Below are 15,965 nucleotides of genomic sequence, written 5' to 3'. Positions count from 1 at the left end.
AAAAAACGAAAGTGCAAAAACTGAAAAACCCTGAGTCCTTAAGGGGTTAAATAAAAATAAACATGTGGCATTGCCGCGTGTGTAAATGTCCAAACTATAAAAATATATCATTAATTAAACAGCGCGGTCAATGGCGTACACGTTAAAAAATTCCTAAGTCCAAAATAGCTTATTTTTGGTCACTTTTTACACCATAAAAAAATGAGTAAAAAGTGTTCAAAAAGTCCGATCTAAACAAAAATGGTACCGATAAAAACGCCAGATCATGGCGCAAAAAAAATGAGCCCTCATACCGCCCCTTATATGGAAAAATAACAAAAGTAATCGGGGTCAGAAGAGGATATTTTTCAACGTATTTATATTGGTGCATGTAGTTATAATTTTTTTTTTTGTAGTAGAATAAAATCAAACCTATATAAATTGGATATCTTTGTGACCGTATGGACCTACAGAATAAATATCAGGTGCAATTTTTACCAAAAACTTCACTGCGTAAAAATGGAAGCAGCTAAAAATGACAATTTTTTTTTCTTTTCAATTTTACCCCACAAATCATTTTTTTCTGGTTTTGCCGTAGATCTTATAGTGAAATTATTGATGGTATTTATAAACTAAAATTGTTGGCGCAAAGAACAAGCCAGGAATGGATTTTTATTTTTTAGGTGAAAAATTGAAGGGGTTATAATTTTTAGAAGGTGAGGAGGAAAAAACAAAAGTGCAAATAGGAAAAATCGCGGGGAAGGTGTTAATAAAGCCAGCACTCGCATTTTGTGGGATTAGAGTTGTGGGCGTCTATTGATTAGTGGAACAAAGCCCACCGATCAGTGACTTCTCTAGAACACGGCTGCTTTGCAGTAGCTACAATAAAAGCAGCGCCACCTATGTGTCACATCGAGTACATTCCGCTTCCTCTCTTGACAGCACTTCCGTATAGTGACGGCTCCAGCGCTCCCTGCCCTACATTTTCCTGTGCCATCGCCCGCTGTGTGTAGATATGACTGGGATATATTATGGACTAAGGTCGTAAACCTGCTGGTGCTCTCCCCGCCTGACACTACAACCCCCGTACAGCAGGGCGGAGGCCTGACTGCAGCCTCTCTGTAAAGTGTCCTTCAGACGTTTGGCCGTTGCTTCTCTGCGCCCGTCTTCTAAACTCCGATGCAAGTAATAAGAATGTCTATGGCTCGCCGCGTCCTTGTGTTCGTATTGCGGACACTGTCCCGCTTGCTGCTAGCCGTCATCCGCTTGGTATCCTTCTTCTCCCCGAAGCCTCCATGCTTGTCTCCTCCGCAGGACCCCTTACTGCTCATCCCCGCCTCTGTCCTGGCAGAGAAGATACGGCGCGGAAAGGTGAGGACCCTCATTGTAGACCACGTGAACAACCCGTTGTCTTGGTACTTGGTGGTCATGTGGCTTCTCTGCCTCAGTGTTGGCCAATGTTTCCCAACCAGGGTGCCTCCAGCTGTTGCAAAACTACAACTCCCAGCATGCCTGGACAGCCGAAGGCTGGGAGTTGTAGTTTTGCAACAGCTGGAGGCACCCTGGTTGCGAAACACTGGGTACTCGTATACAACTTCAGTACGATGTTAGGTGTCAATTGGAGATGAGCGAACTTCCAGTAAATTCGATTTGTCACAAACTTCTCGGCTCGGCAGTTGATGACTTATCCTGCATAAATGAGTTCAGCTTTCAGGTGCTCCGGTGGGCTGGAAAAGGTGGATACATTCCTAGGAAAGAGTCTCCTAGGACTGTATCCACCTTTTCCAGCCCACGGGAGCACCTGAAAGCTGAACTTATTTATGCAGGAAAAGAAATCAACTGCCGAGCCGAGAAGTTTGTGACGAATCGAATTTACTGTAAGTTCGCTCATCTCTAGTGTCAATCTCCATTCGCTTTTTGGCTGTGAAAGTCATGAGGTTTGTACTGGATCTGTTGTAGGACTATAGGTTATATCTATTCTTCTGTCCTTATCACAGCAACGATAGTGCTGCCTGCTGTGCAAACCTTACAGGGATTTAGGGGGGGGGGGGTCAGAAAAAAAATAGCGGTTTCTTTTTTTTTCTAGAAACAAGCGCCTCACACGTCCTCAGTTCTTGTGTGGTTTTTGCAGCAAATTTTCAAGCTATAATTCTATACACCACCGGAAAACAAGTGTGGCGTTGTCTTTGGTAGTAGTGTTAGGCATTAATATTCGCAATACGAATATTTATCGCGTATATCGCTTATTCGCGAATATCGCGCAAAATATTCGCAATTAGGAACATTTGCATTTTTTCTTCACAGTATACATCACAGTGATCATTCCTCCCTGCTTCCAGCTTGTGGTGTAAACAAGGCTCCAATACTAGTTACTGTGTCAGAACGGCCAGCGCCCGAAAATTCGCATATGCGAATTTTCGGGCATATTGATCCCTCCTTTCTTTGAGCTCTTTTAATCACGCGATATTGCGCATGCAAATTTTATGGTGAATGCGCATGCAAATTTTTTGGCACATAGTTAAAAAAGGCTGCGAATATGACGAATATTCGTCCATATATTCGCGAATTCGAATATGGCCTATGCCGCTCAACACTATATTGTTTGATCCTAGATGACCCCTTTTATCTATGCTACCGTCTACAAGCTAGCTTCACATTATACTTGGGTCATACATACTGCCGTTGGATTTGCTAGATCCAATAAGGGCGCATTCAAGTCATGTGATTAAATACAATTTACATTACAGTAATGAAAAAAGAGCAAATTCAATTTCAATCTGTTTTTTAAATTGGGACCAAAAATAAAGTGTGTGTTGGATACAATTTGTTAATGAAGGTAAAAGTATACAATTCTTTACAAGGATATAATCGTGTGAACAAGACCTAAAAATAGTTATAAGAATTATGTGAATGCTCCCTGAGAGGGGCTCACTTTTTTAAAATTGGATTAGATGACATTTACTCAAATTTGCAACCTTTTGCATGCCAAAAACTGGGGTTTATACAACTGTAGTGACCAGGACACTGTCACCATAGTGAGATATACTGTTACAGAAAGTTTTTAAATTATACATAAAAATTGAAAAGAAATCCCCCATCTTAACCCCTTAAGGACCAAGCCCATTTTGGCCTTAAAGGGGTTAAGCGCTGCACGCATGCGCTAGAATGTTTCCCCTGCTCTCACAATCTGAGAGAGCGCTGTGCTCACGTGACTGGTGACTCCACGTCACTAGAATGTGGAGTTGAGGACTAAGAATATTCAAATAGCAGGGTCGGGATTAGTAGGTGACAGAGGGAGATAGAAGCAGCTAGCCGGGGGGGGGGGGGGGGGCCCTCCCATAGACTTGCAGTAAGGGGGGCCTCCCATAGACTTGCAGTAAGGGGGCGCAGCTGTGACGGCACAATGCTCCGGCCCCTGTATCGCCCATCATTACGCACAGAGCGAGTTTACTCTGTGCAGTGATGACAGCGGGGTGCTGCAGTGGAGATCGTGGGGATCCTCAGGGATGCAATGACGGGCGATACAGGGGCTGGAGCATCGTGCCATTACAGCTCGCCCCCCCCCCCCCCCGGCCGCTTCTATCTCCCTCTGTCACCTACTAATCCCGACCCTGCTATTTGAATATTCTTAGTCTTCAACTCCACATCCTAGTGACGTGGAGTCACCAGTCACGTGAGCGTAGCGCTCTCTTGTCAGATTGTGAGAGCAGGGGAAACATTCTAGCGCATGCGCTCTGCCGAGAGAGCGCTGCGCTCACGCTTCTACTGCGCATTTCCCTCAATACAGCCAGGTAACTTCCGAAGATGATATCTCAGGACCTACTGGACCATTTTCAGTAAGTGACCCCTCTATGGAATCCTGTTCACCCACACTATAACCCAGTTTAGTTGGTTTAGTGTGGGTAACAGGCTAACAATTTTGCTTAAAATTTTTTGGGGGTATATGTAGTGACCAAAAATGAGCGATTTCAGACTTTGGTATTTTTTTACATTTACGCCATCGCCCATGCGGTTTAACTAACCTTATATTTTAAGAGTTCGGACATATACGCACGTGGTGGTACAACATAAGATTTTGTTTATTTTTTATTTACATTATTTTATTTTAAAAAATTGGAAAAGGGGGGTGATTCATTTTTTGGCTCAGCATTGATCAGTGTTATCGGTGCTCTGCTGCTCTAGCCTGCTATGGCTGGCTGGGGACATCAGAGACTGAACAGATGGCAAGGAGGCAGGTAAGGGCCCTCCTGCTGTCCACTCAGCTGATTCGGACCCGCAATTTTGCCAAGGTTGTCCCAATCAGCTCCACTGAGCTAACTGGCATGTTAACTCCTGCATTTAGACGCCACAATCAACTGTGATTGCAGCGTCTAAAGGATTAATGCTGGGCATCCGCCCGATTGGTTATGTTCGGTATTAACCGTGGGTAAACGGTACTGGGACCAGGGCGTACAGGTACGCCCTCGGTCCTTAACCCCTTAACGACCAAGGACGTATATTTACGGGGGGAGGAGGGGTGTCACATGTATTACCGGGTCGTCCAGGCATGTAACTGAAACCGGGATCCGGGCTATTAGCTATTAACCCTTTTAGATGCGATGTTAAAAGTTGAACGCCACGTCTAAAACAAAAGTAAAAGCTTCCCGATTGCTCAGTGGGGCTGATCGGGACCACCGCAGTGAAAATGCGGTTTCCCGATCAGCTAGGACGCAAGCGGAGGTCCTCTTACCTTCCACCGACGTGTCCTTTCTGCGATTGATTGCTCCAAGCCTGAGATATCGACCGCCAATAGTTTGTATAAGTGTTATATTAAAAAAAAAAGTTAATAAATGTGATTTAACCCTTTCCCTAATAAGTCCAAATCACCCCCCTTTTCCCATAAAAAAAAACCCATGTAAATAAATATAAACATATGTGGTATCGCCACGTGCGTAAATGTCCGAACTATAAAAATATATTATTAATTAAACCGCACGGTCAATGGCGTACGCGCAAAAAAATTCTAAAGCAACGTATTTTTGTCACTTTTAATATCATGAAAAAATGAATAAAAAGTGATCAAAAAGTCCGATCAATACAATTGTACCACTAAAAACTTCAGATCACATTGCAAAACATGAGCCCTCATACCGCCCCATACGCGGTAAAATAAAAAAGTTATAGGGGTCAGAATATGACAATTTTAAACATATACATTTTCCTGCATGTAGTTATGAGTTTTTTTTCCAGAAGTACGACAAAATCAAACCCATATAAGTAGGGTATCATTTTAATTGTATGGACCTACAGAATAAAGAGAAGGTGTCATTTTTACCAAAAAATGTACTGCGTAGAAACGGAAGCCCCCCAAAAAATTACAAAACTGCATTTTTTTTTATTTTGTCGCACAATGATTTTTTTTTTCCATTTTGACGTCGATTTTTGGGTAAAATGACTGATGTCATTACAAAGTAGAATTGGTGGCGCAAAAAATTACCCATCGTATGGATTTTTAGGTGCAAAATTGAAAGGGTTATGATTTTTAAAAGGAAAGGAGGAAAAATGAAAGTGGAAAAATCCTCCGTCTCCACGGGGTTGGGGACGGACCAATTTTTTACCTTAAGGACCGGGGGTTTTTCCGTTTTTGCATTTTCGTTTTTTGCTCCTTGCCTTTAAAAAATCATAACTCTTTCAAATTTGCACCTAAAAATCCATATGATGGCTTATTTTTTGCGCCACCAATTCTACTTTGTAATGACGTCAGTCATTTTGCCCAAAAATCTACGGTGAAGCGGGAAAAAAAATCATTGTGCGACAAAATTGAAAGAAAAACGCTGTTTTGTAACTTTTGGGGGCTTCAGTTTCTACGTAGTACATTTTTCGGTAAAAATGACACCTTATCTTTATTCTGTAGGTCCATACGATTAAAATGATACCCTCTTTATATAGGTTTGATTTTGTCGGACTTCTGGAAAAAATCATAACTACATGCAGGAAAATTAATACGTTTAAAATTGTCATCTTCTGACCCCTATAACTTTTTTATTTTTCCGTGTATGGGGCGGTATGAGGGCTCATTTTTTGCGCCGTGATCTGAAGTTTTTAACGGTACCATTTTTGCATTGATAGGACTTTTTATTCATTTTTAAATTATATAAAAAGTGACCAAAAATGCACTATTTTGGACTTTGGAATTTTTTTGTGCGCACGCCATTGACCGAGCGGTTTAATTAATGATATATTTTTATAATTCGGACATTTCCGCACGCGGTGATACCATATATGTTTATTTTTATTTTTATTTACACTGTTTTTTTTATTTTTTTATTGGAAAAGGGGGCTGATTCAAACTTTTAATAGGGGAGGAGTTAAATGATCTTTATTCACTTTTTTTTTTTCACTTTTTTTTTTTTTTTTTTGCAGTGTTATAGGTCCCATAGGGACCTATAACACTGCACACACTGATCTTCTATGTTGATCACTGGTTTCTCATAAGAAACCAGTGCTCAACGATTCTGCCGCATGACTGCTCATGCCTGGATCTCAGGCACTGAGCAGTCATTCGGCGATCGGACAGCGAGGAGGCAGGAAGGGACCCTCCCGCTGTCCTGTCAGCTGTTCGGAATGCCGCGATTAGCCGCGGCTATCCCGAACAGCCCGACTGAGCTAGCCGGGAACTTTCACTTTCACTTTTAGCTGCGCGGCTCAGATCTGAGCGCGCGGCTAAAGGGTTAATAGCGCGCGGCGCCGCGATCGGCGCTGCACGCTATTAGAGGCGGGTCCCGGCTTCACTATGACGCCGGGCCCGCCGTGATATGACGCGGGGTTACTGTGTAACCCCGCGTTATATCAGAAGAGCAGGACCAAGGACGTACCGGTACGTCCTTGGTCCTTAAGGGGTTAAAGGGGTACTCCGGTGAAAACCTTTTTTCTTTTAAATCAACTGGTGGCAGAAAGTTAAACATATTTGTAAATTACTTCTATTAAAAAATCTTAATCCTTCCTGTACTTATTAGCTTCTGAATACTACAGAGGAAATTCTTTTCTTTTTGGAATGCCCTCTGATGACATCACGAGCAGCACAGTTCTCTCTGCTGACGTTATTATAATAATAATAACACTTTTATTGTTGTCCTTAGTGGGATTTGAACCCTAGTCCCCAGCACTGCAAGGCAGCAGTGCTAACCACTGAGCCACCATGCTGCCCTTAGCATACATCTGCTATGCATGGTTGCTAAAATGACAGATGTCAGAAGAGAGCACTGTGCTCGTGATGTCATCAGTGTTCCAAAAAGAAAGGAATTTCCTCTGTAGCATTCAGAAGCTAATAAGTACTGGAAGGATTAAGATTTTTTAATAGAAGTAATTTACAAATATGTTTAACTTTCTGCCACCAGTTGATTTAAAAGAAAAAAGGTTTTCACCGGAGTACCCATTTAATGACCAGGCTTGACTTGTCTCTTTAACCTCTTCAGGACATAGGGCGTATGGATACGCCCTGCATTCCGAGTCCTTAAGGACCAAGGGCGTATCCATACGCCCTTGGGAATTCATGTCCCCACCGCTAGCCGGTTGGGGACCGGAGCCGGATGCCTGCTGAAATCGTTCAGCAGGCATTCCGGCATATCGCCCAGGGGGGTCATTATGCCCCCCCCATGTCGGCGATCGCCGCAAATCGCTGGACAATTCAGTCCAGCGATCTGCGGCGATTAAGGGTCAATCGGGTCTCCAGTGACCCGGTATTACTGGCTGTTCGGGGCCGTCTCTGACGGCCCCGAACAGCCAGAGCCTGCAGTGGTGAGGTGGCACTGGTGCCACCTCACGATCGCCCTGATTCGTCGGCCGGATTACCGGCCGACCAATCAGGGCGCCTGCTGCGGGTGTCACTCCCGCACCCGCTCCGCCCCTCTTCCGGAGGACGTGAGCGGGTGCGGGACGTGCACCTCAGGTGCTGGGGACCCCGATCCCCGGCGTCAATGCTGGGATCGGGGCCCCAGGAGCAGCGGCGGCGACAGCGGGACTGACCTCATGCGGCTGGATCGTTGGAGGTGAGTGACAGCCTCCTGCTGTTGCTTAGCAACAGCTCCCAGCATGCAAAAAGGGCATGCTGGGAGCTGTAGTTATGCAACAACAGGAGGCAGACCACCACAACTCCCAGCATTCCCTTATGGGCATGCTGGGACTTATGGTTTTGCAACAGCTGGAGGCACATTTTTTCTATGGAAAAGTGTACCTTCAGCTGTTGTATAACTACAACTCCCAGCTTGCACAAACAGCTAAAGTGCATGCTGGGAGTTGTAGTGGTGCATCTGCTGGTTGCATAACTACAACTCCCAGCATGCCCGTTGGCTGTCGGTGACTGCTGAGAGTTGTAGTTTTGCAACAGCTGAAGGCACACTGGTTGTGAAACACTGAGTTTTTTTTTTTTTTTACCTAACTCAGTGTTTCAAGACCGGTGTGCCTCCAGCTGTTGCAAACTCCAACTCTCAGCAGTCAATGTACACCATCCACCGTAAATGCTGGGAGTTGTAGTTTTGCAACAGCTGGAGGCACACTGGTTGTGAAACACTGAGTTAGGTCACAAACTCAGTGATACATAACCAATGTGCCTACAGTTGTTGCAAAACTACAACTCTCAGCAGTCACCGACAGCCAACGGGCATGCTGGGAGTTGTAGTTATGCAACAGCTGGATCCCCCCCCCCCAATGTGAATGTACAGGGTACACTCACATGGGCGGAGGATTACAGTAAGTATCTGGCTGCAAGTTTGAGCTGCCGCAAACTTTCTGCTGCAGCTCAAACTGCCAGCGAGAAACTACTGTGAACCCCCGCCCGTGCGACTGTACCCTAAAAACACTACACTAACAAAAAATTAAATAAAAAGTAAAAAACACTACATATACACATACCCCTACACAGCCCCCCTCCCCTCCCCAATAAAAAAAACGTCTGGTACGCCACTGTTTCCAGAACGGAGCCTCCAGCTGTTGCAAAACAACAACTCCCAGTATTGTCGGACAGCCGTTGACTGTCCAGGCATGCTGGGAGTTTTGCAAGAGCTGGAGGCACTCTGTTTGGGAATCACTGGCGTAGAATTCCCCTATGTCCACCCCTATGCAAGTCCCTAATTTAGGCCTCAAATTGTGTTACAAATTTTGGGGGGTATTTTCTGCTTTTACCCTTTTTAAAAATGTAAAATTTTTGGGAAAACAAGCATTTTAGGTAAAAAAAATTTTTTTTTTTTACATATACAAAAGTCGTGAAACACCTGTGGGGTATAAAGGTTCACTTAACCCCTTGTTACGTTCCCCGAGGGGTCTAGTTTCCAAAATGGTATGCCATGTGTTTTTTTTTTTTTTTTTTTTTGCTGTCCTGGCACCATAGGGGCTTCCTAAATGCGGCATGCCCCCAGAGCAAAATTTGCTTTCAAAAAGCCAAATGTGACTCCTTCTCTTCCGAGACCTTTAGTGCGCCAGCAGAGCACTTTTCACCCCCATATGGGGTGTTTTCTGAATCGGGAGAAATTGGGCTTCAAATTTTTAGGGGTATTTTCTGCTATTACTCTTTTAAAAAATTAAACATTTTTGGGAAAACAAGCATTTTAGGTAAAAATTATTATTTTTTTTTTACATTTGCAAAAGTCGTGAAACACCTGTGGGGTATTAAGGTTTACTTTATCCCATGTTACATTCCCCGAGGGGTCTAGTTTCCAAAATGGTATGCCATGTGTTTTTTTTTTTTTGCTGTTCTGGCACCATAAGGGCTTCCTAAATGCAACATGCCCCCCAAAAACCATTTCAGAAAAACGTACTCTCCAAAATCCCCTTGTCGCTCCTTCCATTCTGAGCCCTCTACTGCGCCCGCTGAACACTTTACATAGACATATGAGGTATGTCCTTACTCGAGAGAAATTGGGCTACAAATACAAGTAAAAATTTTGTCCTTTTACCCCTTGTAAAAATTCAAAAATTGGGTCTACAAGAACATGTGAGTGTAAAAAATGAAGATTGTGAATTTTCTCCTTCACTTTGCTGCTATTCGTGTGAAACACCTAAAGGGTTAAAACGCTGACTGAATGTCATTTTGAATACTTTGGGGGTGTAGTTTTTATAATGGGGTCATTTATGGTTTCAACTAACGATGGTTCATTTGGAACGAATTACCATCATATGCTGAGGGACCACTGTATTCTATGTGTGGTCTGACTAGTTATTTGTACAGCGGTAGAATTATTTCCTTGTCGTGGGCATCTATGCCCCTACTGATGCACCCCATGATTTTATTTGCCTTGGCAGCAGCTGCCCGACACTGGTTCTTACAGCTAAGTTTACTATTAACTAAGACCCCTAAGTCCTTTTCCACGTCAGCCGTCCCAAGTGTTCTCCCATTTAATATATAACCCCGTCCCGGATTTTTCCTCCCCATGTGCATTACCTTACATTTATCAGTGTTAAACCTCATCTGCCACTTCTCAGCCCAAACCCCCAACCTATTCAGATCCATTTGTAAAAGTGCACTGTCCTCTATAGTGTTTACCGCTTTACAGAGTTTAGTATCATCTGCAGAGATTGCTACTTTACTATTCAACCCCTTTACAAGGTCATTAATGAATATATTAAATAGGACAGGACCCAAGACTGACCCCTGTGGTACCCCACTAGTAACAGCCACCCAATCAGAATAAATACCATTAATAACCACCCTCTGTTTCCTATCACTGAGCCAGTTACTTACCCACTTACACACATTCTCCCCCAGCCCGATCCTTCTCATTTTATGCACCAATCTTTTATGTGGCACCGTATCAAATGCTTTTGAAAAATCCATATATACGACATCCAGCGATTCCCCCTGGTCCAGTCTGCAGCTCACCAAAGCTCATAAAAGCTGATCAGGTTAGTTTGACAGGACAGATCCCTCATGAAGCTGATTTGGGGTCATACATTTATTATCAATATAATCCAAAAGAGTATCTCTTAGAAAAACCCCAAACAATTTACATACAACGGAGGTTAAACTAACAGGCCTATAAATCCCGGGGTCACCTTTTGTCCCATTTTTAAATATTGGCATCACATTTGCCATGCGCCAGTCCTGGGGAACAGTCCCTGTTACTATAATGAGTCCCTGAAAATTAAAAATAGAGGTCTGTCTATTACAATACTTAATTCCTTTAGAACTCGGGGGTGAATTCCATCTGGACCTGGTGATTTGCCTATTTAGATTTTTTGTACTTCTTCCTGGGTTAGGGTGGGTTCACACCACGTTTTTCAAGTATGTTTCCCGTATACGTTTTCATTATTGAAAACATATGGAACCGTATTGAAAATCGTATACATGGACAAATACCGTATTTATCGGCGTATAACACGCACTTTTTTGGCTAAAATTTTTAGCCTAAAGTCTATGTGCGTGTTATACGCCGATACACCCCAGGAAAGGCAGGGGGAGAGAGGCCGTCGCTGCCCGCTTCTCTCCCCCTGCCTTTCCTGGGGTCTAGAGCCCCGCTGCCGGCCCTTCTCTCCCCCTGGCTATTGGCGCCGCTGCCCGTTCTGTCCCCCTGACTATCGGTGCCGGCGCCCCATTGCCGGCGCCAATAGCCAGGGGGAGAGAAGCGGCACCGACAGCCAGGGGGAGAGAAGGGGCAGCGGCACCCATTGCCGGTGCCGCTGCCCCGTTGCCTCCCCCCATCCCCGGTGGCATAATTACCTGTTGCCGGGGTCGGGTCCGCGCTGCTTCAGGCCTCCAGCGTGCGTCCCCTGCGTCGTTGCTATGCGCTGCATGGCGCGGCGCATGACGTCAGTGCGCCGCGCCATGCAGTGCATAGCAACGACGCAGGGGACGCACGCTGGAGGCCTGAAGCAGCGCGGACCCGACCCCGGCAAAAGGTAATTATGCCACCGGGGATGGGGGGAGGCAACGGGGCAGCGGCGCCGGCAATGGGTGCCGCTGCCCCTTCTCTCCCCCTGGCTGTCGGCGCCGCTTCTCTCCCCCTGGCTATTGGCGCCGGCAATGGGGCGCCGGCACCGATAGTCAATGGGACAGAACGGGCAGCGGCGCCGATAGCCAGGGGGAGAGAAGGGCCGGCAGCAGGGCTCTAGACCCCAGGAAAGGCAGGGGGAGAGAAGCTGGCAGCGACGGCCTCTCTCCCCCTGCCTTTCCTGGGGGTTTACCGGGGTATACACGCGCACACACGCACCGTTATTTTACCATGGATATTTGGGTAAAAAACTTTTTTTACCCAAATATCCTTGGTAAAATGAGGGTGCGTGTTATAGGCCGGTGCATGGTATACCCCGATAAATACGGTAATTGAAAACCGTATTCACCCGGTTGCGTACGGTTTGCTTGCAATAGGTTTTCTCCCATACTCAAAACCGTAGTTGACCACGGTTTTGTCTCCAGTTTAAAAACCGTACTGCAACCGCATACGTTTTTTTAACTTGGACGTCAAACGGAAACGCACATGTATACGGTTCCATAGGGGAAACCGTATACGTATTTTACTGTGCACATGTGCATTTGCATCCTAAAGTCCCCACCCAAGTCCCCTCCCATTAAAAAACGCGGTCGACCACGTTTTTGCCTGCGGCCGGGAAACCGCATACGGCCAAAAACGCAGCCGACCGGAGGCTGCGGTTCACTCCAGTCGGCTCATAGACATGCATTAAATACGGTCCCATATACGGCTGAGTGTGGGCGCCGCGATTAAGCCCCGCCCCCCCTCCTCCCAGCCGTATACGGGAACCATAAGTACAAAACGTAGTGTGAACCTAGCCTTAAGCTGGGTTCACATCACGTTTTCTCCCATACGGGAGCGCATACGGCAGGGGGGAGCTAAAACCTCGTGCTCCCGTATGCCTTTCTATGCGCTCCCGTATGTAATTCATTTCAATGAGCCGGCCGGAGTGAAACGTTCGGTCCGTTCGGCTCTTTTTTGCGCCGTATGCACTTTTACAACCGGACCTAAAACCGTGGTTGACCACAGTTTTAGGTCGGGGGAAAAAGCGCATACAGCACAAAAATGAGCCAACCGGACCCAGCGTTTCACTCCGGCCGGCTCAGTGAAATGAATTACATACGGGAGCGCATAGAAAGGCATACAGGAGCGCAAGGTTTTAGCTCCCCCCTGCCGAATGCGCTCCTTTATGGGAGAAAACGTGATGTGAACCAGCCCTAAGACAGGTGACCTGTACTGGGGAGTTAACCTTATATCGCGCGGTATTTCACCTGCCATTTCATTTTCCTCGGTGAATACAGTGGAGAAGAACTTGTTTAGTACATTTGCTTTTTTCTGATCCCCGTCTATAATTTCTTCCTCATAGTATGGTGGTAATATGTATGGTAATTTTATTCCTCCTTATATACTGGTTTTAATGCTTATAATTGTCCTCTTCTATAAGACTTCAACTTATGTGACTTATTTTTAGCTCTGTGCTCTGTAGTTTTTATGGGTATCATTTTTGTTTTGATGGGACTCTTTGATCACTTTTAATAAACTTTTCTGGTATATGAAAAAGAAATCAGCTATTTTTGACCAGAAATCTGATATTTTTTTATGTTTACACCATTCACCATGCCGTGTCATTAACCTGTTAAGTACCCAGGGCGTACCTGTCATAACGGGTCTGGCCCGGCACCTAGCAACGGCCGGGACCCGCTGCTAATAGTGCGCGGCACTGATCGCGGTGCCACGCGCTATTAACCTTTTAGACGCGGCATTCAAAGTTGAACGCCGCGTCTAAAGTGAAAGTAAATCTATGCCGGTTATCTCAGGGGGCTGTTCGGGATCGCCTCAGCGACATCGCAGCATCCCGAACAGCTTACAGGACAGCCGGAGGGTCCCTACCTGCCTCCTCGCTGTCCGATTGCCGAATGACTGCTCAGTGCCTGAGATCCTGGCATGAGCAGTCAAGCTGCAGAATCATTGATCCATGGTTTCCTATGAGAAACCATTGAACAATGTAAAAGATCAGTGTGTGCAGTGTTATAGCCCCCTGTGGGATCTATAACACTGCAAAAAAATGTGAAAAAAGTGAATAAAGATCATTTAACCCCTCCCCTAATAAAAGTTTGAATCACCCCCCTTTTCCCATAAAAAAAAAAATGTGTAAATAAAAATAAACATATGTGGTATCGCCGCATGCGCATATGTCCGAATTATAAAAATACATAATTAATTAAACCGCACGGTCAATGGCGTACGTGCAAAAAAAATCCAAGGTCCAAAATAGTGTCTTTTTTGGTCACTTTTTATATCATGAAAAAATTTATAAAAAGTCCGATCAATATAATGGTACCGCTAAAAACTTCACATCACGGCGCAAAAAATAAGCCCTCAAACCGCCCCATACGTGGAAAAAGAAAAAAGTTATAGGGGTCAGGAGATGACAATTTTAAACATATACATTTTCCTGCATGTAGTTCTGATTTTTTCCAGAAGTACGACAAAATAAAACCTATATAAGTAGGGTATAATTTTAATCGGATGGACCTACAGAATAAAGATAAGGTGTCATTTTTACCAAAAAATCTAATGTGTAGAAACGGAAGCCCCCAAAAATTTACAAAATAGTGTTGGTTTTTTTTTTTTCAATTTTGTCTCACAATGATTTTTTTTCTGTTTCGCTGTAAATTTGTCATTACAAAGTAGAATTGGTGATGCTAAAAATAAGCCATCATATGGATTTTTAGGTGCAAAAATGAAAGAGTTATGATTTTTTAAAGGTAAGGAGGAAAAAACAAAAATGCAAAAACGGAAAACCCCCGGGTCCTTAAGGGGTTAAGGTACCTGTGATGAGGAGCCTGTATTGTCATGCAAAATTAAGTGGTTCTGCCCTTTTTGGTCCCTCCCTTTCTATGGCTAAGCCTTTTGCAAAGCCACACCCAGTTACAATGCTATCCCACACCCAGATACAATGCTATAGTAACACAGTAACATAGTTAATAAGGTTGAAAAAAGACCAGAGTCCATCAAGTTCAACCTATATCTCTAATGAGTCCCTACTGAGTTGATCCAGAGTAAGGAAAAAACACTCATACTAGAGGTAAAAAATTCCTTCCCGACTCCAAATACGGCAGTCAGAATAAATCCCTGGATCAACGTTCTGTCCCTATAAATCTAGTATACATAACCAGCAATGTTATTACTCTCCAAGAATGCATCCAGACCCATTTTGAACTCTTTTGCAAAGTTCACCATGAACACCTCCTCAGGTAGAGAATTTCACAGTCTCACTGCTCTTACAGTAAAGAACCCCCATCTGTGCTGGTGTAGAAACCTTCTTTCATCTAAACGTAGAGGATGCCCCCTTGTTATAAATACAGTCCTGGGTATAAATAGATCATGGGAGAGATCTCCCCTGATATATTTATACATAGTTATTAGGTCTCCCCTAAGCCTTCTTTTTTCTAAACTAAATAACCCTAATTCTTATAATCTTTCTGGGTATTGTAGTCCTCCCATTCCCCATATTACTCTGGTTGCCCGTCTTTGAACCCTCTCCAGCTCCACTGTATCTTTCTTTTATTACTGGTGCCCAGTACTGTACACAGTATTCTATGTGTGGTCTGACTAGGGATTTGTACAGCGGTAGAATTATTTCCTTGTCGTGGGCATCTATGCCCCTATTGATGCACCCCATGATTTTACTAGCCTTGGCAGCAGCTGCCCGACACTTGTCACTACAACTAAATTTACTGTTAACTAAGACACCTAAGTCCTTTTCCATGTCAGTTGTCCCAAGTGTTCTACCATTTAATACATAACCCCAGCCAGGATTTTTCCTCCCCATGTGCATTACCTTACATATATCAGTGTTGAACCTCATTTGCCACTTCCCAGCCCAAACCTCCAACCTATCCAGATCCATTTGTAACAGTGCACTGTCCTCTATAATGTTTACCGCTTTAGAGAGTTTAGTATCATCTGCAAAGATTGTTACTTTACTATTCAACCCCTCTACAAGGTCATTAATAAATATATTAAACAGAACAGGACCCAAGA

The sequence above is a fragment of the Hyla sarda genome, chromosome 9, assembly GCF_029499605.1.
Source record: "Hyla sarda isolate aHylSar1 chromosome 9, aHylSar1.hap1, whole genome shotgun sequence".
Lineage (NCBI taxonomy): Eukaryota > Metazoa > Chordata > Amphibia > Anura > Hylidae > Hyla > Hyla sarda.
This window is presented reverse-complemented; position numbering follows the sequence as displayed.